Genomic DNA, 24,927 nt, shown 5'->3' on the forward strand with positions numbered 1-24,927 from the left:
TGCTGTTCCTCTATACAAAGATATGGTTTACAGAGAGGAGAAAAGAGAAGAAAAGGAAGAGAAAAAAAAAGGAACAGAACAATAGGAATAGAATAGAATCAAGTCATTAAACTAACAGAACCAATCGAGCACACTCTGAGACTTTTCATTTAAGTCCATTGTCCTTTCAGCTCTGATTTCTAGCTGTCTTTTCAAGCTGGTAAATTAGTTCGCAGTTAGGGTCAGTTGCCCTTGGCCTGCTGTGAAGGACAGTTCAGATCACCCTCCGTTCACCACTCAAATCTGGCCCGTGTCTCTTTTTCAAGCTTGTTTCTCCCGTTTCGGTGTTGTTACCTTGAATCGCCAGCAGGTGGTTCTGTCTCAGCTGCTCTCCCCAGAGGGTGTGGCGCCTGACAGGAGCCGGGTGGTGGAAGCCTGCCTCAGGGCACACAGTAGGAGACCCACAGCAGGCAAGACTTCAAGGTGGCTGCAGAGGTGGCAGCGATCCCAGCAGATCTTGCCTGCAGGGGCTTCAAGGACTGAAGTCATGGATCACCTCAGGCACGGGTGGCGCGATGCGCTATGGCCGCCATGGAAGCTGTGGCGGCGCCGGTGGCTGCTGTGTCTGCGGCTGCAGTGGCTGTCCAGACTGCTGTAATGCCCCAGCAGTGGCAGCGGCTGAGCTCCGTGTGAAGAGCAGGCTTCCGACGTTGGGGTCCGCAGCCCCCGGGGAGAGAGCCAGAGACCCTCTGCGTTCTCCTTTGCAGAGGGTTTCATAGACCAGGCTGCCCCGTCGCCATCTTGCCGGAAGTCCCTGTGAAAGACCTTTATAACAAAAATTACAAAACACTGCTCAAAGAAATCAAAGATAACATAAACAAATGGAAAAGTATTCCATGCTCTTGGATTGGAAGAATCAACATTGTTAAGATGTCCATCCTACCCAAGGCAATCTATAGATTTAGCACAATACCCATTAAATTACCAGCAGCATTCTTCTGGAAACGACAATACAGGAATTCATATGGAAACACAAACTACCACAAACTGCCAAAACAATCCTCAACAACAACAAAAAAAGAGTGAGAGATATCACACTCCTAGACTTTAAACTCTATTATAAAGCTATAATAATCAAAACAGCCTAGTATTGGTACAAGAACAGGCATATAGACCAATGGAACAGGATAGAGGTTCTGGAAGCAAAACCTCAATTTCTTAACTAACTCATCTTTGACAAAGCCTCCACCATCAAACACTAGGGCGAGGAGAAGCTGCTTAGTAAATGGTGCTGGGAAAACTGGCTGACCACATGCAGAACATTAAAACTAGACCCCTACCTATCACCATACACAAAAATCAACTCTAAATGGATCAAAGCTCTAAATGTAAAACCTCAAACTATAAGAACCTTAGAAAATGCAGGAGATATCCTTATGGAAATTGGAATTGGCAACCAATTGCTGATCAAAAACAAATGCCTGTGCCATAAGAGATAAGATAGACAAGTGGGACCTCATTAAACTGACAAGCTTCTGCAAAGCCAAAGAAACCATCAAGAAAGTGAGGAGACAGCCCACAGTCTGGGAAAAATATTTGTCAACTGTATGTCTGACAGAGGCCTAATATTTAAGAGCTACCAGGAGCCGGGCTCGGTGGCTCAGCCTGTAATCCCGCGCCTTTGGGAGGCTGAGGTGAGTGGATTGCCTGAGCCCGCGGGTTCGAGACCCGCCTGGGCAGCGAGACCTCATCTCTACAATAAATCAAAAAATCAGCCGGGTGTGGTAGCGCATGCCTGTAATTCTGGCTACTCGGAAGGCTGAGGCGTAAGGATCGCCGGAGCCCAGCAGGTCGAGGCTGCGGTGGCCGGAAGTGGCCACTGCACTCCAGTCTGGGCGACAGAGTGAGACTCCATCTCAAAAAAAAATAAACTAAAAAAAAGAGCTACCAGGAACTCAAATGTGTCGAAAAGAAAAAAAAAACCATTACAAAGTGGGCAAAAGATATGAATAGACACTTCTCAAAAGAAGACATACAAGCAGCCAGCAGATACATGAAAAAATACTCAGCCTCACTAGTCATCAAAGAAATGCAAATTAAAACCACACTGAAATATCACCTAACTGAGAAACCCAGTCAGGATGGCCATCATCAGTGACTCAAAAAACAACAGATGCCGGAGAGGATGTGGGGAAAAGGGAACACTTCTACACTGTCGGTGGGAGTGTAAACTAGTACAACCTATGTGGAAAACAGTGTCATGCCGGACTTGGTGGCTCAGCCTGTAATCCCGCACCTTTGGGAGGCTGAGGTGAGTGGATTGCCTGAGCCCGCGGGTTTGAGACCCTCCTGGGCGGCTTGGCGAGACCTCATCTGTACAATAAATCAAAAATTAGCCAGGCGTAGCGTGTGCCTGTAGTTCCAGCTACTTGGAAGGCTGAAGCAGAAGGATTGCTAGAGCCCAGCAGGTCGAGGCTGCAGTGGCCAGGAGCATGCCACTGCCCTCCGGCCTGGGTGACAGAAGGAGAATCCAACTCAAAAAAAAAAAAAAAAAAAGAAAAAAAAAGAAAAGAAAACAGTATGACGATTCCTAAAAGTTCTAAAAATCCACTTTCCATATGATCCATTAATCCCTCTACTGGGAATATACCCGGAGGAACCAAATTACTCTATGAATAAGATACCTGCACACGCATGTTTATTGCAGCATTATTCACAATAGTGAAAACATGGAACCAACTGTGCTGCCCATTGAAAGAGGACTGGATAAAAATAATGTGGTACATATACACGATGGAATATTACTCAGCCATAAAGAAGGACAAAATTATGTACTTCACTGCAACTTGGATGGACATAGAGTCTATAATACTGAGTGATCTAGCACAGAAACAAAGAACTGAGTACCACATGTTCTCACTCATGAGTGGACCTTGAACAATTATCATAATACTTTAAGTAAGGGATTGGCAGTAGTTGAAAACTACCAGGGGAGTAGGAAATGGGATTGGCAGTATTGGGAAACTGCCAGGGGAAGGGGGGGCACACCTCATCAGCAAGGGTACCTGCATAATGAACATTTGTAAACTTAATCCTGAATTATACCCCACTTCTTCAAAATAAAAATAATTTAAAAATTTTTTAATGTACATTTCTATGTCTTTATTGGAGATTGAGGTCTTTCCTGTTTGTCATCTTTATTTTTTCTGTAAATTGCTTTTTATGTTATTAATTTGTGACAGCTATAACTGTAAATTTTATTAACCCTTTGTCACGTGTATTGCAAATCTCCCTGTTTTGAAACTGCTGTTTGTTTTCAGAGTTTATGTGAGTTGAGCTATAGTGATATGTTACTATCAGTGGAATAAAATATGGCCTTTCTGTTTTCGAAAATACTCCAGTCACTTTAAGGCGATTCTTGCCTTGACAAAAATTATAAGGAATCATTTTTGGACCCATTTTCTGGTAAATCTTGTAAAAATTAACCAAGTACTGTTTTCAAGAACTGTGATATAGTCAGTTCAATTAAGAATTTGCATAGGGAGATTATTTTAGTACTTGAAATTAAAGTGTTAGCATTTGCTGTTGTTTGTAAACTTATAAGACAACAAAAAAAATCTTGGTCTAAGTACATAACTTAATAATTTTGATATTTATTTATTGGTTGATTATAGTGCCAAACATTTTTAAGATAATAGATAGCTAAAATACCCAGATTTGTTCATCAGAATGTCTCCTTTTCCAAATTAACTTTCCTAAATATTCTGCCTTTATGAAATTTTTGGTTAACAATATCATTATACAGTAAACCTTTCCTAACTCCCACAAATGTAAATTTGAAGGATTTGTGTACTTTTAGAATTTAATCTTTGAGGTTAAATTAATTTGATATTATATAACATATAGGCATTGAAGGAGAGATTGCCATTGATGTTTTATGCCTAGTGAGAATAAGTAAATATAATGAAAATTCATATCCCCAAGAATACATTCTCTAGTTAATAATCCCATTATAATGCTGTTACATCAGTTTTCAAAGGATTTTTAGAAAACTTAGGCTGAATATTGACTTTATCTGTAGGTAAATACTTTTTAGAAAGTATGAAGATCATAAATCTCATTGTATTGGCTTAAGTAGTAGTGGTTCTTCTAACTTTCAGATTGTTACCTTCAATTTGCATGAATGCTAAAAAGCTGCTCTAGCTACTGGTTTTGTAGTTGCAAAGAAGAAAAGAAATTTGAAGTAAAGTTTAAATTTATTCAGGCAAAAACAGACTATTGCCTTGCTAGAGTACCCGAAATAATGTCTGAGGCCACATTCAAAAGAAAAAAGGAGAAAAAGCAACAAAGGAGAAATTGACCATTGAGGTAATTTAAATTGCAGTAGAGATGAGTGGAGGAGGATAGGAAGGTCAGATTAGGTGTCATGTTCATGTTCACAAATTTAGACTTTTGACATCATCACCACATGCAGTTATACGTATAGTCAAAGAAGTAACTGGGAATCTTGAAAAGAAGATGATGTTCATTTTCAAACTGGAAATGTGTTCCATTACCAGACCACCTCATATGTTACACTTGATAGATAGAGTTTTAAATGTCCCTGTCATAACTTTTTGGATAGCACTGTTACATTGCATTGTGTCTGTATGTGTTAAGTATTAATTTGTTAAATGTTTAAGTTAGTATCAGAATCTCCCTTGAGTTTATTTATTTTAAAAATAAAGAGCTCATCCAAGTGGCATTCTTTAACCTCTGAGGAACCCTGAACTCTCCAATCCACTCTGTGTTAAAAATTTATAAGCCTGTTATGTGTCTCTTTCTAAGGATAACGTGTCCTGGAAGGGTATAGTCTCCTATGCTAGTCTCTCATCTAGGGCAGCAGTGGTCTTGTTCAGCTCTGTATCCTCAGTATGTAGTAATTAACAGGGTGCTAATAAGCACGAGGTGGGTGCTTAGCTTTTCCATGACAAATCAAGCCCTTTTTTTCCTTTTGCCTTTTTGTTTCTTAGTTATTTGAAGTGTTCTGTGGAGGCATACCTACTAGAACCAAGAAAGTTTTGGTAATGAATTGTTTTGGAAAAAGAAATCTGTGAAATTTCTTGTCCTGTGCTAGAGAATCAAATATTTTTTGACTACCATAATTTATTTTAACATAAATATTTTCCTTATTCCCAATATAATGATCCAAAACATTTTATGATCTCTACAGCTGCAGTGAGAAGAGGAGTTTGTTATTTTAATCGGAGGCTGAAGAAACTATAGAATTAGCAGACAGAGAAAGTGTTGAAGGTAGAGGATGGAGTTGCAGACTCTACAAGAGGCTCTTAAAGTGGAAATTCAGGTTCACCAGGTATGTTACATTATTGGCGTCTCCCATGTCATGTTACTAGGTAATGGCTAAGATCAGTAAATGAGCCCATCTCTGGTTTTTAGTACAGTTTTTAATCTTCCAGGCAGTTGTCCCAAGTCATATCATTTGCCTTTTATCATTTCTCAACAAACTCATAGGTACTGCTTTTTAGAACTTTAAGAAAATATTCCTGACTTCATTTCCAGAGAAAGGAATTGAAAATATTTTTTCATATAGCAAAGGTGTTAAAAAAAACCCAAAAAAACAACCTTCTTTTTTTTCTGTTTTTTGGGTTTTCTGAAGGACTTTGTTCATGTGATTTGACTTGCATATTTTAAATAACGAGACATGTTTAACTCAGCAGCCATATGCAGTAAAGTTTTTACTCATCATATGACTCAGCTTTATGCCTTGATTTCAATCTTTAGTAAAGAAAATGTGATTGTCTTCACAGATGTTTAAATTTCGAATTTCACAATTCTTACATTTTTATCCCAAGTATCTAGACTAAACAAACATTTAAAGTATATATAAATGAAACATATTATAAATATACTTATGTTATATAATTTGTTTCTATATTATAATGGTACTAATAAATACTATTAAGTTTAATACTATTAAAATATTAAATATAGTTTATATATGAATATATAAAAGTAAGTATATACATAACTGTAGTTAGGACAAAAAGCTATCTTTAGGCTGGGTGTGGTGGCTCATGCCCATAATCCCAGGAGATTCCATGAGCCCAGGAGTCTGAGACCAGTCTAAGAAACATAGTGAGAGACCTTGTCTCTATAAAAAATAAAAAAATTAGCCGGGCATGGTGATGTGCACCTGTAGTCCTGGCTACTAGGGAGGTTGAGGCAGAAGGATCTCCTGAGCCTCAGGAGATTGAGGCTGTAGTGAGCCATTTACAAACACACATACATACATATAATCCTTGGTACTCAAAAGTGATAAATGACGATTAATTGATTACTTTTCAATGTGTAACAATTGGAAATATAGGAGTAGAGAAGAGAAGAAGAAGTAAAACTACTTTTTAAAGGTATTTGTTATTGGTATAGTTTCCCTTGTTTTATCTGAATAGTCTAATGTAGCATTACTTCCTGAAGTTGTTGGGAGAATATCTTGGGCTTTTGATGACTACTAGATTTGCATGTTGCCCACCTTTAGTGTGGATGAGAATTTACAGGAAGCTTCAGAGGCACTTGTTCATAAATCCTTGCTGCTCCTTTGGATCTTGTTAAATTCTTTCTCAGCAGCAGCTTGCCTTGTGCAGGTGGGCTTCTTTTAGTATATAATAAGTTGTGCACATTTTATTATTTTTTTTGGCCTTGCTTCTGGTACTAATTGAGAGTAAAACTTTGTTTACAAAAACAAGCTTGTCTTTTTCTGGTGAAAGTATTTTAACATGGAGATGTGCTAGATAGTACCAGATGTGCTAGGTAGTACCAGATAATTGATCATGACAAAATGACAAGTGACAAAAGTTAAATTTACTATTTGTTCAAAGCTGACATCATCATTTAATGAGTTTTGGAAGTGCAGCAATCTGAAATTCGTGTGGATCAAAGATAATTTTATGATGCTGTATGTGATTTTTGGAGTGTTTCTCCTCTCAAGAAATTTGAGATGGCAAAGTTAACATTCTGCTTTTAGTTCCTCCTAGGATATGAATAAGCCCCAAATAATCCTTTCTTGAAAGACTCAGTACTCTAAGTGAAGTTAATTACTAAATTAAATCGTGTTCTTAAATATTATTTTGTTTCATGCTTTAAGTTCAAGCATACCAATTTAATAAATATTATAATTGTAAAAAAACTTAATCTTTATTATTCTGTTTTTAAATGTAATTAAAATTTTAAATTTTCATTTGTTGAATCAGAAGAGATATAGTATTATTCCTGAAGTTTTCCTCACCACTCACTTAATATTCACATTGCCTATTAATCTAGTTCCCTATATATTTACCTATTTATTTTGAGCATAAAATCAATAGCTTTTATATTCTTCCTTTATTATACAATGTTTTTTGTACAGTTTATCTATATGTCAGTGAATTATATTTTAACAGATAAAGCATATAAGATATTTCACTCCAGTTACATTTGTGTTATTTTCCTCTTTTTGAAAAAAGAATGTATGTGGGATAACCTGTGTAGTCATTGATCATGACAAATTCTGATTCTAGAAATAACATCAGAGTAGGGGCATTGGTTGCTAGGGTGAGGCCAAAAGCCAGAATGTACATTTGACTAAAACTATTGGGGCAAAAGCCACCCTTTGCTGCATTTCCAGTTAGGGAATGAAGTTAGGGTTGATATTCAGCTTATTGGATAGAAAATGTGTTATGAAAAATTAGCTGGTACTACTTTGGTAAAAGTATATTTTTGTTCCTATGTTTTCTTTATGAATGGGAGAAAGTAGCAGTGTACAAATAGTTGATGTTCAATGTAAATTTAAATAATAATGGTCTGTGATGGATGTCTCATCTTTTTGGGGAAATTACCTTTTTTCCTCTCTCCTTTGTTCTTATGTAGATTTCATGGGGTCATATTTAAATTTTCAGAGTATTTACTCCATATGAAATGGAGAATAGTATAAAGCAGAGGTTAGCAGACTTTTTCTGTAAAGGGCCAGAGAGTAAAATATTTTTGGCTTTGCAGTTAATTTATGGTCTCTGTCACAACTGTTCTACTTTGCTGTTGTACAGACAAAACAGCCACAGACAACATATAAATGAATGAGTATGGCTCTCTTCCATAAAACTTTATTTACAAAAACAGGTGGTGGGCCAGATTTGGCCTATGGGCTGTTGTTTGCTTATCCTTGGCATAAAGTATATCTTCATGAAAAATTGCTGCATTCTTGCAATAGAAAGTAATTTAACTTTGTTAACACAATGTCAGCTTAAAGTCACTTGGTATTTGGATGGTCTAGTAAGTTGCCCGCTTATCCTATCCTACCCCTGATTGTTTGAACTGCTTATAGATAGAAAAGTTGGTTTATTTATTTCTTCCAGAGATGGAGACTTAATGTGGTTATCAGTTAATTTTAAAATTTCCGCATCATAGCAGAAAACCTTTTTTAGCTTTAGTAATTTAACATTAATATAGTAGCCAACTCTCTGGTAACCAAATCAAAAGGGATAAGCTTTCTTTCATTGAAGAGTGTAGCTAGCATTAGTGTGAAAATGTATAAAACTTTGTGTTCCAATTTCCTTGAACTTTTGGAATATGTATTATTGCTATTTTATAGATTAATACTAGGATATAGAAGAGCTACTGCTGTTAAATATAAAGTAGAATGTAGTGACATATACCTTGCATATTTGGAGGTCACATGGTTGGCAACCTCAGTTATCTAGAATGTGTCTTAGCACTAAGAAGAAAGGCTTTTGACCAATTAGAATAAATGTCAGAAGGAATACACCAAAGATTATATATTTTACTCAAGGGGAATTTTCTAGGTTATTAGAACTATTCATTAATCTTAAGATTAGTTCACTGAACATATCACATAGCAGATCTGAAGCAGCAAATTTGAGATAGGGCTCAGGGCTGTTAGAATAGTAGCAAGAGCTGGTTGTGATGGCTCATGCCTGTAACCCCAGCTACTCAGGAGGCTGAGGTGGGAGGATTACTTGTGCCCAGGAATTAGAGGCTGCTATGTGAGCTGTGATCTTGCCACTCCAAACCTAGGTAATAGAGTGAGACCCTATCTCCTTAAAAAAAAAACAACAACAAGAATAGTAGCAAGATTTGCTGGCTTGACTGCTTGACATTAAGGAGTAGACTGAAAATCTAAAATGCTGGCAAAACTTTGATACATAGAGGTTTGGGACCTTTAATTGTAAGGACCTTATTGTATTGCTTGTAGTAAGTATGTTAGTTGATTTAATCATGCCTATGAGTATCAATAAAAGCTTCGCTTTTTTCTATTTAAAAAGGTAGATAATTATATAGTATATCTGAGAAAGATTTCATTTATGACTAAACAATTTAAAAGTGCCTTGTCACCCAAAGAGAGTGACAGATTATTTTATTTTATTATATGAAAAATTCACTTGGGGAGCAACTTACTCCCAGATACTTTTAGGAATCAGCCATCTGACATTCCTTTATCCTTCAAGTTCTTCTGTCCATGTTCATTGTTACCATTTGGCAGTGATGTAATTAGAAGTCGGGTTAGGTCAAATGACATTCATTTTTCTTTGTTTTTATTTGTTAGGGCTTCTGTTTTCCCTAGTAAAGGTTTTTGTCATTCAGTATTGGGGTAGCACTCTCTACCCAGAGGAACCCAGGTAGGTAGAGTTTTGCACTGTTGTCCCTCCACTTCCTCATTCTCAAATACTGAGCATCACTGTTTCGTTGAAGTCATTCTCCTCAAGCCCCATCCTTCCTTGGCAAGGTCACATCTGATAATAGGCTCCTTCTGTAGTAAGCAGCAAACCAAAAGACTTGCCAGATCTGTACTTTGCTATGTACAAACAGGTTTGTTTTGTATGGGGACTAGCTTCTTTCCAAGCCTTGTTTGGGACACTAGACAATGACATTTTAAAGGGATATTTGGCTTTTGGAGCATCCAGCTTATTGAAATTGCCTTTCAGAAGCCACTGTCTCCCATCCCTCTGTCCAGATTTAAAAATCAGGTGCTTCATCATTTCAAATATAAAGTGGTAGTTTGATTTGATTTGATTTTTTTAATGTTAGCCTTTTACATGGCTCATTGAAAGTTTTGGTCTGTTTTGATTGTGATATTGCTCTTTTTTTGTTGTTGATTTAAAGCCCTCGTTTTTTGGACTCAACCTGATTAGCCGTAGGGAGTTAATATGTAAGACTGATGGCTCTTTCTCTCTCTTTGTTACCAGAAACTGGTTGCTCAAATGAAGCAAGATCCACAGGTAAAATACTGTTGTTTTTCATTTACTTTTTAAATTAAAAAATAATTTTAAATAAAGTGACCATAAAATACTAAAATGTAAATAGTACTTAAATTTAAAGAACTATTTCATTTCTAATAGCAATTATTTTTTGTATATTGGTCTTTATGTTTTAATGGTTTAGAAAAATTCAGTCTTTTTATTATAATATAGCTATCATTTCATCTTTGTTACTATATATTAATTGCTTTGAGTAGTTTGGGAAAAATTGAGAGTTAATACTCTTCATGTAATGTAAATTTCATTTCCATAAACCTATTTATTTAAAGTCAGGGTTGGTGAGGCTTTGTGTAGTCTCAAAATTATTGAAAGTGACCCCAACCCACTTTTATTTACTTGGGATTTATAGTACAGAACACTTGAATAGTACTAAACTTCTCTCTGTTCAGGGTAAGAATTTTAGAATAAATTTTTAAAAGCATTTTAAGAAATTTTGTATTTGAAAGAGTCCTTAAAGGGGCCTTAAAAAGTACCTTATGCGATAACTCAGAAAACATGAACTTCTCTTCAAATTCTCATAGGAGTTTTGACTTGTGCATTTTATTCTCTATTCTTAAAAATCTTTCTAAAAAGTTATCTTGTCTTCTAATGCTTATATTTATTATTCAGGCAGTATCTGATTTGCAACCATTAGACAGTGGGCTTGGAGAGTATTAACTATATTTGTATATATATCTGGGTTGTTAAACGTATCATACATGCCTCGTTGTAAAGTAAAATACTTTTTTTGATTGAAGCATAATGTTGAGGCATATTGATTTTTGAAAATGGAAAATAATATTCATCTCTATAAATTTAGGACTCAGAGATCTAACAGTTGTGTTTTAGTATAATCCATTGAATCTGAGGTCTAGCATTGGTACCCATACTTATTCCTGTTGGACAGTCCAACTTCCATGAGAAACTTCTTTTTTTTTTTTGGGGGGGGGTATATTCACAATTTAAATTGAATTTAGGGAACTAAGAGTGGTAGACCTTAGACTAATAGATTCTTTCATATTTAATGTAGCAACCTACACTGTCACCAACTGTGAAATATTAGAAACTAGCATGTCTGTTATAGTTGGTGATGGTGTAACAGAACAGTCTTAACCTGAAGTATTTGAGGAGGCAGTAAGTTGTTGGACAGCATTGCAGGCGATCTCATTAGAGAATCAAAGTGGAGTGAGCATAAAACTCAATAGAAGGGGAGGATGTGTGCCCCAACCGTGACAGAAGGCCAGGCAGGGTAAATGGAAAGAATCATGTGTGAGATGATCAAGTGAAAGCAGTCTCTCATTGGGGTGGTGTTCAGTCTGCTTGCAGGCTGTCCTGCTACTACGTTAAGCATTTGAAAACTTTAATTTTGGAATTTCTTTGCCTACTTTAGTAAAAGGCAATCATGCTCAGAGTATCTCATCTAAAATAGTGTTCTTTTTTTGATTCCTAGAATTTTAGAACTGAGAAAATGCCCTGGTAGTCAGTGTGTTAATTTGAATGATGTAGTGTTAAGGCAGTTGCAGTACTGACAGCTTTTCAGATCTAGGCTAAAATAACAAATGTACTTTGCTAAATAAGGGTGAGGGCAAGTGGAGAAAAACCTTTTATTTTTGTTGATAATGCTGCTAAGCATGTATATGTACTTACAACATCCATTTTCCTGTTCTTGTCTGATTAGTAGAGCTTTAGATTTTCTGTCAACTGATACTCTCTATAAAGAATAATATTTTGGTAGACAGGTACAATTATCATGCAAGATGCTAAAATATAAAACTTCTTGTAACTTAAAATGATTGCAAAGAAGCTGCCCCTGTTTTGGAGCTAGGAGCCTACATTTAGGATCTGTGCAGTAGGTGGTATTATGACTACAGTTGACGCATGACAAATTTGATTGGCTGAATGCTTAAGGTTGCTTCATCATTTGAAATACAGTATGCATAGTCTTCTTGCTACTATTCTGTTAACAAATGAAATATCTCTCTCACAGATATTTTTTCTTTCCAATCAGAATGCTGACTTAAAGAAACAACTTCATGAACTCCAAGCCAAAATCACAGCTTTGAGTGAGAAACAGGTAGGGAAAGGGGGGGGGGTGCATATTTTTAACATTGTGTTCTAAAGATACTCTGCTTGAGGCTTCTAAGAGAACTGCTATTTTTCTTCATGTGTGAAAATAAGTGTGGGCAGCCAGACTTGGTTTTAATTTTGTTTGAGCTCTGTTTATCTATTTTTATTTTTGGTTGAAATCAGTCTCTAGAGTATCCCATGGGTATATGTTACTGGCAAATAACTAAAAGCAATGTGGCAGGCTGCCATTAACTGTGTTAATTAAATGCTATAGTTTACCCATAGGGGTAAAGGGGTAAAGAAAGTTAGTGTGAGTATGTTATAGAGAATCTTGCAGCTGCTGTATGTACCTTCTTACCTATCTTGAAGACTTGAGCTGACATTTAACTTAGTGTGAAGAGAATAGTTGTAAGTAGATTGCCATAAATGTAGGTCTCCCTTTCTATGTATTGTCATACCTTTATGTTAATCCCTATTAGAGATTGACCAGCTATTATGTGAAAAAACTTTGATGAAATCTCGTTATACTTTATATAAGTCAAGAGAAGAGCATCTTGCTTTTTTCCAAGGACATCTGGAAAGTATTTTTTGTAATTTTTTGATGATGACCACCAATTCAGGTAGCACCTGCCACCAATTGATAGTGACAATTGATAGAGCTGTAAGTAAATGTCTGTGATAATCTGACAAAGTATTTGTTTTCTTGTTCCTTCCCTACTACTCTTCCTCTGTCATGGAGAAGGTGAATGTTGAACCTAAAGAATAAGGTGACTTGAAGTTGATATTTCATGCTAGTGACATCTTATTTTTTACTTAACAGTCCTCAAGAATTGTTTTCATGTTGTTTTTTAAGCTTTTATTTAGTGAAATGTTAGCAGTGAGAGGACTTTATTCCTGGATATTTTTTATTATGTTTTGTTTTCATTTAACTTTAAATGAGGGGATAAATAGACTTCGAGAATTATGATAAATAGATATGAGGAGTTAATGTTTCTGAATAGAATTTTCCAAACTGAGTGCACAACTGCTTTTTACTCTTTCCTCCTGTTCTTACACTTCCCCGTTTTGTCTTTTCCACAGACAGGGGGTAGTCTAGATTAAGGAATTGCCAAACTAAAATTGGGAGAAGATGGAATTGTAGAGAAAAATTTGTTAGGAAAAATATAAACAGAGTTGGTTAGTATGTATTTGACTCTGAATACGGTTCAGTTCTCTAAAGTCAAAATGATGTGTGTTAGGGAAAGTGTTCTAGCTTTAGAATTCTGGTAGCACTGAGCCTCCTTATAGTTTCAGGGTTAGTTTGACAAGATGCCAATGAATGAGTCATTTTTGCTTAAAAAAAAAAAAATCACGTGTTCCAGCAGGAAAAAAGATGAGAACTGACTAGTGAGAGGGTTGGGGGATGCTGTTGTTAAGTTAAGGCTACGTGTGGGAAAAGGGGGCAATTTTCAAAATTTACACTTATTTGAAATTTTTATTTGTAAGAACTAATGGAAAGATTCAGTTTATTCTGTTACTTTTTATTCTTTAAATTTTTTTTCTGCTAGGGACCTCACTTAATAGAAAATCACAACTATCTGTTCAGTAAGACATTTCATCAAGTGACAAACTCTAATTGTTATCTGAACTAAGTTTGAATTTTAGAGACTGGAATTTTAAAAAATGCCTAGCATCTGGAAAATCTTAGGTATGCAAAGTAAAGAAAAGTAGACTGAGAACCTGAACTGCAGTATTGCAGTTTTTATATTTCCTAAACTTTTGAAAACAATTTTTTGATGTAACAGAAGAATATTTTTAGGTAGGATAGTACTGAAGGAAGCACAGCTATAAAGTTCAAAAGCTGATCCCTTCTCAGACTAATTTCCAACATGAAATGTTGCTATCTAGTTTAAAATAGTTATATTTTAGAACAGCTTTCTATTTCTATCTGCCCAGTTTTTTGTTTTTTTCTTCTCAAAAGAGCCACTTATCCTCTGGCTAAACTTACTACTTTTCCCCCCACTTTAATAACTAAAATCTGAATTACTTTACTCATATGACTAATATTTTAATTTAACTTTACTTATTTGTTAGGAAATTTTAAAATACAGAAAAGTTTGAAGAATGATGTCATATTACAGACTTAATTGTTAAACCATTGTCACATTTGCTTCCATTTTCTATATGTTCTTTTCTATAATCATTTTTCCTATATCCATTTGAAAACTTAATTATATAATTTATAAATGCATATATTCTCTTACTTTGCTTTATTTTAAAAAATTGTAGATATTCATTCTTACAATAGACACTTATTCTAATTCATTGTTACCACTTCAATCCTTGATACTTACTCAATTTGTTCCTCAAAACCATGTAATGGTTTTCTCTGTTTGGGAAAATATGGCCTTTAATGAGCATCTTTCTTGGCTAAGCCTCAGTGTATTTCATTGAATTCTTAGTTGGAATGTTTTTGTGCTCTCAAAGTGTAACTTGAGATTTCTAGAGAGAAACTCTGGCAGATTTTGAAGTCAGCTCTTGACCTATAGGGCTTCAATTTGTGGTTGACAGTTTTAGCTCAGAAAATCCCCAGATTTGATTGGCTAGATAAATTATATGTCATATAACTATTAGGATCATGGTTTTGAAGTTTTTTGTTTTTTGTGTTTTTTGAGTTGGAGTCTCACTCTGTCGCCCAGGCTGGAGTGCAGTGGCACACTCATGGCCACCCCAGTGTTGACCTGCTGGGCTCTGGCGATCCTTCCGCCTCAGCCTTCCAGGTAGCTGATAATACAGGCGCGTGCTACTATGCCCAGCTAATTTTTGTTGTTGTTGTTGTAGAGATGAGTTCTCACCAAGTTGCCTGTGCTGGTCTCGAACCCACGGGCTCAGGCAGTCCTTTCACCTCGGCCTCACAAAGTGCTCAGTGGGATTACAGGCTGAGCCATTGAGCCCGTCCTGAAAAGTATTTTAATGACATAGGAATGCACTCTGCAATAATAAATGAGAAAGTACATACAACTTTATAAGCATTGCAGTCCCATTTTTGTGTGTGTTGTATGTATATATGTATGTGGGCATGTAAATGTGTGTAAAAATAATGCCAGTATAGAATGTTGGAAGGTGATGAGTTTACAGGTGGTTAATTTTTCTTTGTATTCTTGTGTACATTTTCTAAATTCTCCACAATAAATATGTTTCCCTTTTAGAATCAGAAATAAACAAGAAGCATTATTTAAACAAATTTTTAGCACCAAGTTCCTTGTCTGTTTCAGGGATAGTTAGCATTTCAAAATCGAATAGCATTCTCCTCATGGTATATGAGCCACTCTAATCAGAAAATCCAGTGATTTTAAACACAAGTAATGCTGAGGTATAGAAGCAACGGTTAATTTCTTCAGCAGCATTCATTCTTATTCTGCACTCCTCCATTATTTTTTGACAGGTATATATGGTCTTTTTCTTGTCAGAATAGAGAGATTCTGATTTGTACCCAAAGCACCTAGTTGTTTTAGTGGTCTGCTTTCATCCTAATTCCTTGTAGGGGCAATCTTGACATCCCAAAGTCTGTTGCTTGTTATTGTGGTGATTCAGGGTTAAGCTGTCGTAGTTGCACCTTTGTTTTTTGTTTTTTGTTTTTGTTTTTGTTTTGGCCTGAATAGTTTGCTGCCCTGCCTCACTTCACCTGGTGCCCACATAGTCAGATTTTATGTTACAGCTTAACTGTTACCTCCTCAGAAGAGGTAATCCCGAAACCCTTTTCTCTTGTCAAACTCAATGTTTTGGTATAATCTCTCATTGAACTCTTCATTTTTCCTTCATAGTTATGCCATTTAGGATTAGATTCAGCCGTGAATGACTGAAAGCCCAAAATGTAAGTGGTGTAAACAGGTCAAATTTTATTTCTCACTCATCCAAAAATGCTGTAGGTGGACTCAGACTGCTGAGAGTATTGTTCCCCAGTATCAGGGAACCCAGGTTCCTCTGTTGCTCTGACATTCCCAGCATGAAGCTTCCACATTACAGTCCAAAATAACTGCTCCAGCCGGGCTCGGTGGCTCAATCTGTAATCCTGGGCTTTGGGAAGCTGAGGTGAGTGGATTACCTAGCCTGCGTGTTCGAGACCCGCCTGGGCAACTCTCTACAATAAATCTCTACAATAAATCAAAAGTCAGCCGGGTGTGGTAGTGCATGCCTGTAATTCCGGCTACTCAGAAGGCTGAGGCTGAAGGATCGCCGGAGCCCAGCAGGTCGAGGCCGTGGTGGCTGGGAGTGGCCACTGCACTCCAGTCTGGGTGACAGAGTAAGACTCCAACTCAAAAAAAAAAGAACAAAAACAAAATAACTGCTCCATCTGGTAAGAAGGGGGAAAAGCAACAAAGAGCAAGCCTTTTATTTTTAAGGATTTTTCTAAAAGTTGCATGGACCCCTTCCAGCTAAGATCTATTGGCTTGAACTTGGTCACATGACCCCAACTAGGAGCAAGGAACGCTGGAAAATGTAGTTTATTGCTGGAGGTCATGGCCAAGTAGAATTCAGGGACTAATACTGAGTAAGAATTAGGAGATAATTAAGTACTGGATACAATTAACAGTTTCTACTACAGTAGCATATTGCAGTTTGTAATTATATACCTATCTATATGATTATTATGTTTAAAATACCTTTCTTCTTTGTTAGATTGTTTCAAGAAGGCAGGGGACGTATTTGTTTTATTTACTTTTTTATTCTTAGTATAATACTTAACATTAGAATAGTACTAACATAGAAGTACTTATATTACTTAAATGAGGTATTTTATCAACCTGATCTTTTTCCCTGCTTATACAGTAATTTTTTAATAGAACAATGCATCTTTCTTTTTATGCTTTTAAAACTTAACATATTATGAAGATCTTCTTACATTTTTTAGTGTTCTTTGACAATATGATTTTTTTTTTGAGTTGAAGTCTCTGTTTCCCAGGATAGAATGCAGTGGCACTATCATCACTCACCGCAGCCTCTTCCTCCTGGGCTCACAAGCAATCCTTCCGTCTCTGCCTCTCAAGTAGCTGGGACTACAGGTGTGTGCCACCACGTCTGGCTAATTTTTTATTTTTATTTTTTTGTAGGGACGAGGTCTTGCCAAGTTGCCCAGGCTGGTCTCGAATTACTGGCCTCACGCAGTTCTCTTGCCTCCACCTCACAAAGTGCTGGTATTACAGGCATGAGCCATTGTGCCTAGCTGACATATATATTTATCTTTAACAGCTTCAAATACTTAATTGTTCAGCTATATTGTAATTTTTTTTTACTATTCCTCTATTATTTGATGATAGGGTATTTTCAGTTTTTTGCTATCATAAGTATTGCTACGATGTGTGTGTGTGTGTATGTGTGTGTGTGTGTGTGTGTGTGTGTGTGTGTGTATCTTTCTGTGAGGATGTATATTTCTTTCTAATTGCTTCAGAATAAAGTCCTAGGTGTGAGCTGACTGCATTGGCCAGCTATTGCCATAACAATTCTGCATAAGAAGACTGTTTTCTTGAGTGACTTGCCGCAGTAAGTGCTTAATTTCACACTGTGTCTATAGGTCATCTGGGGTTCCCCTGATCTAGGCTGTACTTGGCCAGGCACCTCTGCTTTAGTTTTTGGACTGACTGGGCTTGACTTCAGGCTACAGATTTGGTTAGGCCTCTTATAAATGTGTTCATTCTGAGGCCTTGCTTGAAGAGACAGCAGCTACTTGGGATATATTCATTTCATGGTTTATCACCAGAGCACAAGAAGCAGGCCAAACTACTAAAATACGTTTGAAGACTCTGCTGGCATCAGGCTTATTAACATCTTACTAGCCAAAAAGAGTCATTTGGCCAAACCTTGCAAGGTGATATGACAAAGGGTGTGAATGTATAATTTTAAAACAGAGAGGATATGAAGAATTGAAAACAATAATTCATCTACCATACTTGGCCTAAGGGTATAAAAAAACCTTTTATTACATTAAAAATTTTTTATCACGTATTTCCAAATAACCTCCAGAAAACCTCAAATTAATAGCATATATGAGAGTAGCTAATTTTCCCCAAGAGAGTTCCTATGGGGGAAAAAGCATTTTGCTAATTTGGAAGATGTATTAATATGTATTTGATGCTTATCAGGAGGTAAATTTGTCATAGAATTTCCCATTTGACTGGGCAAAGTGGCTCATGCCTATTATTCCTGTTCTTTGGGAGGCCAAGGTGGGAGGATCACTTGAGGCCAGGAGTTTGAATTTCCCAATTTTCCATGGTACAGACCTGTTATAGTTATTATTCCATAGAATTATCTTTTGCGTTTAGATTTTGTTATTCCTTCACACCTTCTATTTTTCTTACTCTTTTTTAAAGAGATAGACCCTTTCATGGTCTTTGATTTTTTTCTACAAGTTTGTTTCTCTGACTCTATCGTTAAAAATAGTCTCCATTTTTTACAGATTACTTTAGCCTAATGCTACATGAAATACTTCTCTAGTTTAATAAATAGTTGCCATTTATGGAACCATTATCAATTTTAACTTTGAACATGTTTTAGTAGACTAATCTAAAGCCTTTGGGAGAGAAGTTTCTGTCCCTGCCATAACTTGGTATGTTTCTGATGCTTAGAACAACATAATTGAAGCTAAGTAGGTGAGTTGAACAAAGGACTGGCTAGGAGTGGGAACATCAGGAGTTTGATTCTATTCCTGACTCTGTAATAGGCTTGTTGGTAGATTTGAGTTATTAAATAACTTAATATATGTTTCCCTATTCATGGAATGTTTGGATAATGCCTTTTAGGAGTTAATGGACATGTATCTATTAGGTGCATTGGATTTTTTGGAGGTTGAGTTCTATTTAAATGGAAGTTGTTGGCTTTAGTCCTGGTAGTTAACTTCATCTCATATAACACTTTCATTTTACATGTGAAGTACTACTTTTATAAAGAACTTAGAACATTTCACATTTAACTCAGTCACAAGTGCATTGTAATCCGTAAACTGAGATGTGGACTTTGTGAACTAGCTGTGATTGTATTATTAACCAGTATCGATTCAAGACTGAACTCCAGATTGCGTTACTCTTCATTCAGTTTTATTTAGTAAATTACTCCGTAGATTTTTATCTGTCAAATATTTGAAATAGGACATCAGGCAAAATAATCATATTGCCCTTAGGCCCCATTGCCTCAGAGATGAGTAAGTAAATTGGCTCTTGTAGTCTAATATTGGTAACCTGATGCATGACTATCTCCAGCCTCTGGTACCAGTAACCATACGATGTTACCCGCCCTCATTCACAGTCATACTAGTGTGGTTGACACATAATATTAGAGTTTAGAATTGTTTTCTTAGAGATCCTTTCATTATGATGGGACCCTGACTTCATCTTTATCCAAAGCAGAGGAATTTCCGAAGATCTGATCTGGTTCATCCCTCTCGTGTAATATTTATGTAAAATCTTTGGTTCAATTGTTTGTTGAGTTTATTGCTGCTTATATACATAGGACATCAGCTCCTTCTCTTTTGCATCAAGTACAGGAGATGTAATACTTCAAAAGTCTCCTTGTGAAATCCTGTTGGCTTATATACAGCCAAGATGAGATGAAGGAAAGGCTCAGAAATACTGGTCACAAATATGAAAGTTCTGAAGATTGAGAGTTCATGTGTGGGTGATGTGACTGTGGTCCCCAGTGCTGCATTATCTGCTGTCTGTCTTATCTTTATTCTTGGAGTATGATTGTCTCTGTGGCCAGTAGTTGTACCTAACTCATGAAAGATTTGATTATCTCTTTAAGGAGGAGAAGCTTGATGAAGTAAATATACTTTAATAGTGTGCCATGTTACCACAGGGCATTTTACATAAGTATGGTAGAGGAAATCAAGTAAGTTGGTCACTTGTACCAAATGCATCATCAGTCTGTTTACTAAGTAGCATAGAACAATCCCCATGTGAGTTCATCCTAAGCATTTATTTTTGGTGCTGGCAAATGGAATGACTTGAAATTAGATTTGAAACTCTTCACCCTTGTCATCAGGTGTTATGTGTCTTAACACTGGGCTACTGGGCTACTGGAATCTACTTAGTTATTTTTTCCCCCTGCTCTGCTCATCTCTTACTTAGTTGAGAGCAGTTGCATCACGCTATGAAAATCAAGTCAAAGCCCAAGTTTATGGAACTTTTTTCAAGCCCTGTGGTATCTGTCTTGGTCTTTGCATAGAATATATTTGCACTTTAAAATGTTTAGGAACCCTGACTCTTAGGAGAAGATTAATTTTTGGTTGATAGGTGGTGTGTGTAACACATGCTTTTTAGGAACCACTTAAGTCTAACTCCACCTCTCCACTCTTTCAGGAACTTAATTTGTGCTTTTGAATAATTCATCCCCCCCCCAGTTTATTCCCCTTTCCTGTTTTTTTTTTTCAGACTTCTTTATTATTCCGAAAGTCTGACCCATCTGTTTCTTCCACAGACATCTACTGAGAGTTTACTGTGCTGAAAGGCATGGCACTGCGCCTATGGAGGATGCAGAGAGCGAAAATTTTACAGTAACTTCCATGTGACTGGTCCTCACTCACAAGACACCCAAGCTCCTCAGCATTTACCCTTTAGCAACTCATTTTACTTGCCTCTCTTGCATCCTTTCCAGCCATGCATACCCCCTACGTTTCCTGAAGCCACCTTTTCTCCCTGGCCTCTCTCAAGATTCTGTGCCTGCTCTTCTCTGTACCTAGAATTTACTTTCCTCTTTGAAACCCGGTAAATTCCTACTCATTCTTTCAAGTCTCAGTTTAAGCTATGTCCACTAGAAGCTTTGCTTGAATTCTTTCCGCCTTCCAGGAGAGTTGGACACCCCCTTCTGTGTACTCATGGTACTTACGCCTGCTTGTTTGGCACTCATTGTGTTACTTATCCATATTAATCACATGGTATTATAATTGTTTGTAAGATTCTTGAGGGCTGTGTCTTGCTCACATTTGTACCTCTCAAGTCTAGAATGGTAGAAGAGTAGCAAACGTTTTTGAAAGTTCACTAAATCATAGTTTATTATGCTTTCAAGAAGGTGACCATGGATGTCCTTACCAAGGGGGTTCACCATTGAAAATAGATTCCCCTTTAAATTGTTTGATTTCCATTTCAGGGGGAAAATATTCTCAGTATTGTTTTCTACTTTACTGTTTTAAAAATGCTTAGTAACATTATTAACTCTATTCTACTTCAGTGCAGTTTTACCTTAGTTTTAGAAAAGGAAAATTTTTATGAAGCGAAGTTGTATAAACTAGAAACCTGATACATCTAGAAACAGTCTTTTCTGAGGTTACTATGTCACTTAGCTCAGACAGAAAACACTTCATTTTCTCACCCATGCTTACCTCTCCACTGAACCCATATATACTTTGTCCTCTAGACGCGTGAGATCCTTGTTGCACTCTATTATTTCTTCAATGTGGGATGTTTTTTCCTGTCTTCTTTGCTTAGTGCAAACTTAGAGTCACCTTCTATCCACCATCAGGCTAATTTACAGGACAGTATGGTACAGAAAGAGCCACACAAGAAAATATGAAAACAACGGGCTAAATCAAAGGGCATTAGCAAGTAATGCATAAGTGTTCACTGTATATGCATATTGTGGAATAGTTAAAAGAGGACGAGGTGCTTAACTTAATGGTAAAAAATTGTGTTTGTAGCCGGGCTCGGTGGCACAGCTTGTAATCCCGTGCCTTTGGGAGGCTGAGGTGAGTGGATTGCCTGAGCCCGCGGGTTCGAGACCCGGCTGGGCAGCGAGACCTCATCTCTACAATAAATCAAAAAATCAGCCGGGCGTGGTAGCACATGCCTGTAATTCTGACTACTCGGAAGGCTGAGGTGGAAGGATCGCCGGAGCCCAGCAGGTCGAGGCTGCGATGGCCGGGACCGGCCACTGCACTCCAGTCTGGGCGACAGAGTGAGACTCCAACTCAAAAAAAAAAAAAAATTGTGTTTGTGTTTATGCATTCATGGTCATTTATAATAGAAAATGTGTGGGGAAAGGTCTAGGTTATTTAGAATTATTTGCACAGAACTGTTCACAGTACTTACCTCTAAAAAGTGAGATTCAAGCCGGGCTTGCTGGCTCAGCCTGTAATCCCGCGTCTTTGGGAGGCTGAGGTGAGTAGATTGCCTGAGTTCGCGGTTTCGAGACCTGCCTGGGCAGCGAGACCTCATCTCTACAATAAATCAAAAAATCAGCCGGGCATGGTAGCGCATGCCTGTAATTCCGGCTACTCGGAAGGCTGAGGCGGAAGGATCGCCGGAGCTCAGCAGGCGAGGCTGCGGTGGCCGGGAGCAGCCACTGCACTCCAGTCTGGGCGACCAAGTGAGATTCCAACTCAAAAAAAAAAAGTGAGATTCAAGGAAGGTGGCCGAGGAAACTTATAACTTTACATATTCTTTTATTATTTGAATTTTATTTTTTAAACAAATTAGTTAATTTTTAGAGACAAGGTCTTACTCTGTTGCCCAAGCAGTGGCACAATTGTAGCTCACTGTAGCCTTGAACTCCTGGGCTCAAGTGATCCTTCTGCCTCAGCTTTCCTGAATAGCCAAGTAATTTTTTCCTGTTTATTTTTATTTTTTAGAGTCAGGGCTCACTCTGCTGCCCAGGCTGATCTTAAACTCCTGACTTAAAGCAGTTTTTCTGCTTCAGCCTTCTGAGTTACTGGGATTACAGGAGCAAACCACCTCATCCAGCTGAATTTATTTTTTATATGGAATGTATATTAAATTTTTAAAACGATTGAGGTACAATATAAACACAGAAAATTGCACATATAATATAGATGCATATATTTATATGTATGCTCATATGGCTTAAAACAGTTTTACAAACTAAACCACCTAGGTAACTAATACCCATATTAATAATCAGAGTATTAGTATTGCTACAGAAACTCCTTTGTGTTTCCTTCAATTCAGTACTTCCTCCACCAGAGAAATCACTATCGTGACTTCTAACAGCATAGATTAATTTTGCTTCTATGTGAAATCAAATAGGATGTACTCTTTCCTGTGTGGCTTATTTTGTTCAACATTATGTTTATGAGATTACATCTATTTCTTTTGAAGTCAAAAAAACTTTTTATTTTAAAATAATTACAGATTCACGCAAAGTTGTCTTTTGAAATGTCAAGTCACTAAAAAAAATGTTGTCATCTCCTAGATGTACCTACCATGACAACTCATGGCACAGTCAAATGCCTTCTCTTTTATGAATCAATAGCTCCTTGCTCAGTGGCTCTTATGCAGCTCTTACCTCATATCTTTATGTGTTTGTATGTCAGTCTCTCTAGATTGTGAACCCCTGTAGACTGTGGTCCCTTCACCCTTATGCACCCAGTGTATACCTAGTACTTCACACACAGTGGTGCTTAAACAATATTTGTTAAAGGAAAGTAGCAAGTTCTAGTCCTAGCTGTGCCTGTCACTGACAGGCCTTGTCTTGAATTTCTCTGAACTAGTTTCCCCATCTGTAATATGGACATTGTGATTGTAGAGTTCAGATGCTTCTCTCTGAAGAGAAAGCCCAACTAAAAGCCCAACTAAAAGTGGCTAAAACAGTAAGTGGATTTATTAACTCAAATAAGAAATTGCTAGAGTTGCTCAGATCAGTAGCCCAGCAGCACCATCAGGACCCATGTTCTGGTCATCTTTCTGCTCTGCTACCCTCAAGTCACCAAGCACTGCTTCTTGTCACAGGATGGCTGCTGCAGCTCCTGACTTTACATCTTCACATACTGACATCCTGGGGCAAAAAAAAAAGGACCATTTCTTCTTAAACATCTCTTCTTGAGAGTAAGGAAAACTTTAATTAGAAGCCCTTCAACATTTGCATCTCATTGACCACGGTCTGTCACATACCAGTGCCTAGTTCTAGGCAGAGTGGGTCCAAGACTGATTTATGTGCTGGAGCTAGAGTGTCTCCTCTCGAGCGTTGGGAGCTAGATACCCACGCAAAATAGGTTTTTGTTAGCAAGGAAGCAGAGGGGATGGAGAATAATGGATGTTGAAAAAGCAGTCCACAGCGTATATCTCTACAGTACTTTTCTGTACTAATGTAAATTAAAGATAGTGTGTGTCTGAAGATCTGTGTGTACTGAAATATTGTGAAATTATAATATATCATTAGTGCTTGTCACTGGACTTGTGGATTATTTTAGAAAAGTCTCCCTTTGTTACCCTGGCTAACACCCTGCTTTAGGGCAAGGAATGCAAAAATAATTTTACTCTTTGCCAAAGTAATACCTTATTAGAAGGGAAAATCAATTACAGAAAGTAATGTAATTTATTTCAAATGAGAATTACAAATTAAATTTTTTTAATATTTCAAAATTCTCTATAAACTGTCGTTATCAGCATTGTTGTTAATATTCTATGCCTTTGAAACAAAGTGACCTCGATGTCCCTTGGTTAACAATATCTTCAGGAAACTCAGAGTTCATCAAAACTGAAATGATGTTTTTGGATTTTGGAGTTTTGTTTGTCAAAGTGAACATGTTAAATGAAGGTCAAACCACATATTCCTTTGCTTCCCCCCCCCCCCAATAGATCAGGGTGAAAGAACCACACAGGAAAAAGAAGTTTAC

The 24,927-nt window shown here is 37.1% G+C and overlaps 1 long non-coding RNA gene across 3 annotated transcripts in view; it reads left to right on the forward strand.

Annotated features, from left to right (window-relative positions):
* The window catches only part of LOC103263756, a 129,290-nt gene that overhangs the window by 43,782 nt on the left and 60,581 nt on the right, over nt 1-24,927 (forward strand). For all 3 annotated transcript variants that reach the window (XR_504517.2, XR_002482162.1, XR_002482161.1), the window contains 3 exons: nt 5,192-5,332; nt 10,212-10,244; nt 12,271-12,336. This is a non-coding gene — a long non-coding RNA (uncharacterized LOC103263756). Of the gene's footprint in view, nt 1-5,191; nt 5,333-10,211; nt 10,245-12,270; nt 12,337-24,927 lie in introns of those variants that run through there.

The sequence above is a fragment of the Carlito syrichta genome, unplaced genomic scaffold (assembly GCF_000164805.1).
Source record: "Carlito syrichta isolate Samal-C Ts95f unplaced genomic scaffold, Tarsius_syrichta-2.0.1 Scaffold305249, whole genome shotgun sequence".
Classification (NCBI taxonomy): domain Eukaryota; kingdom Metazoa; phylum Chordata; class Mammalia; order Primates; family Tarsiidae; genus Carlito; species Carlito syrichta.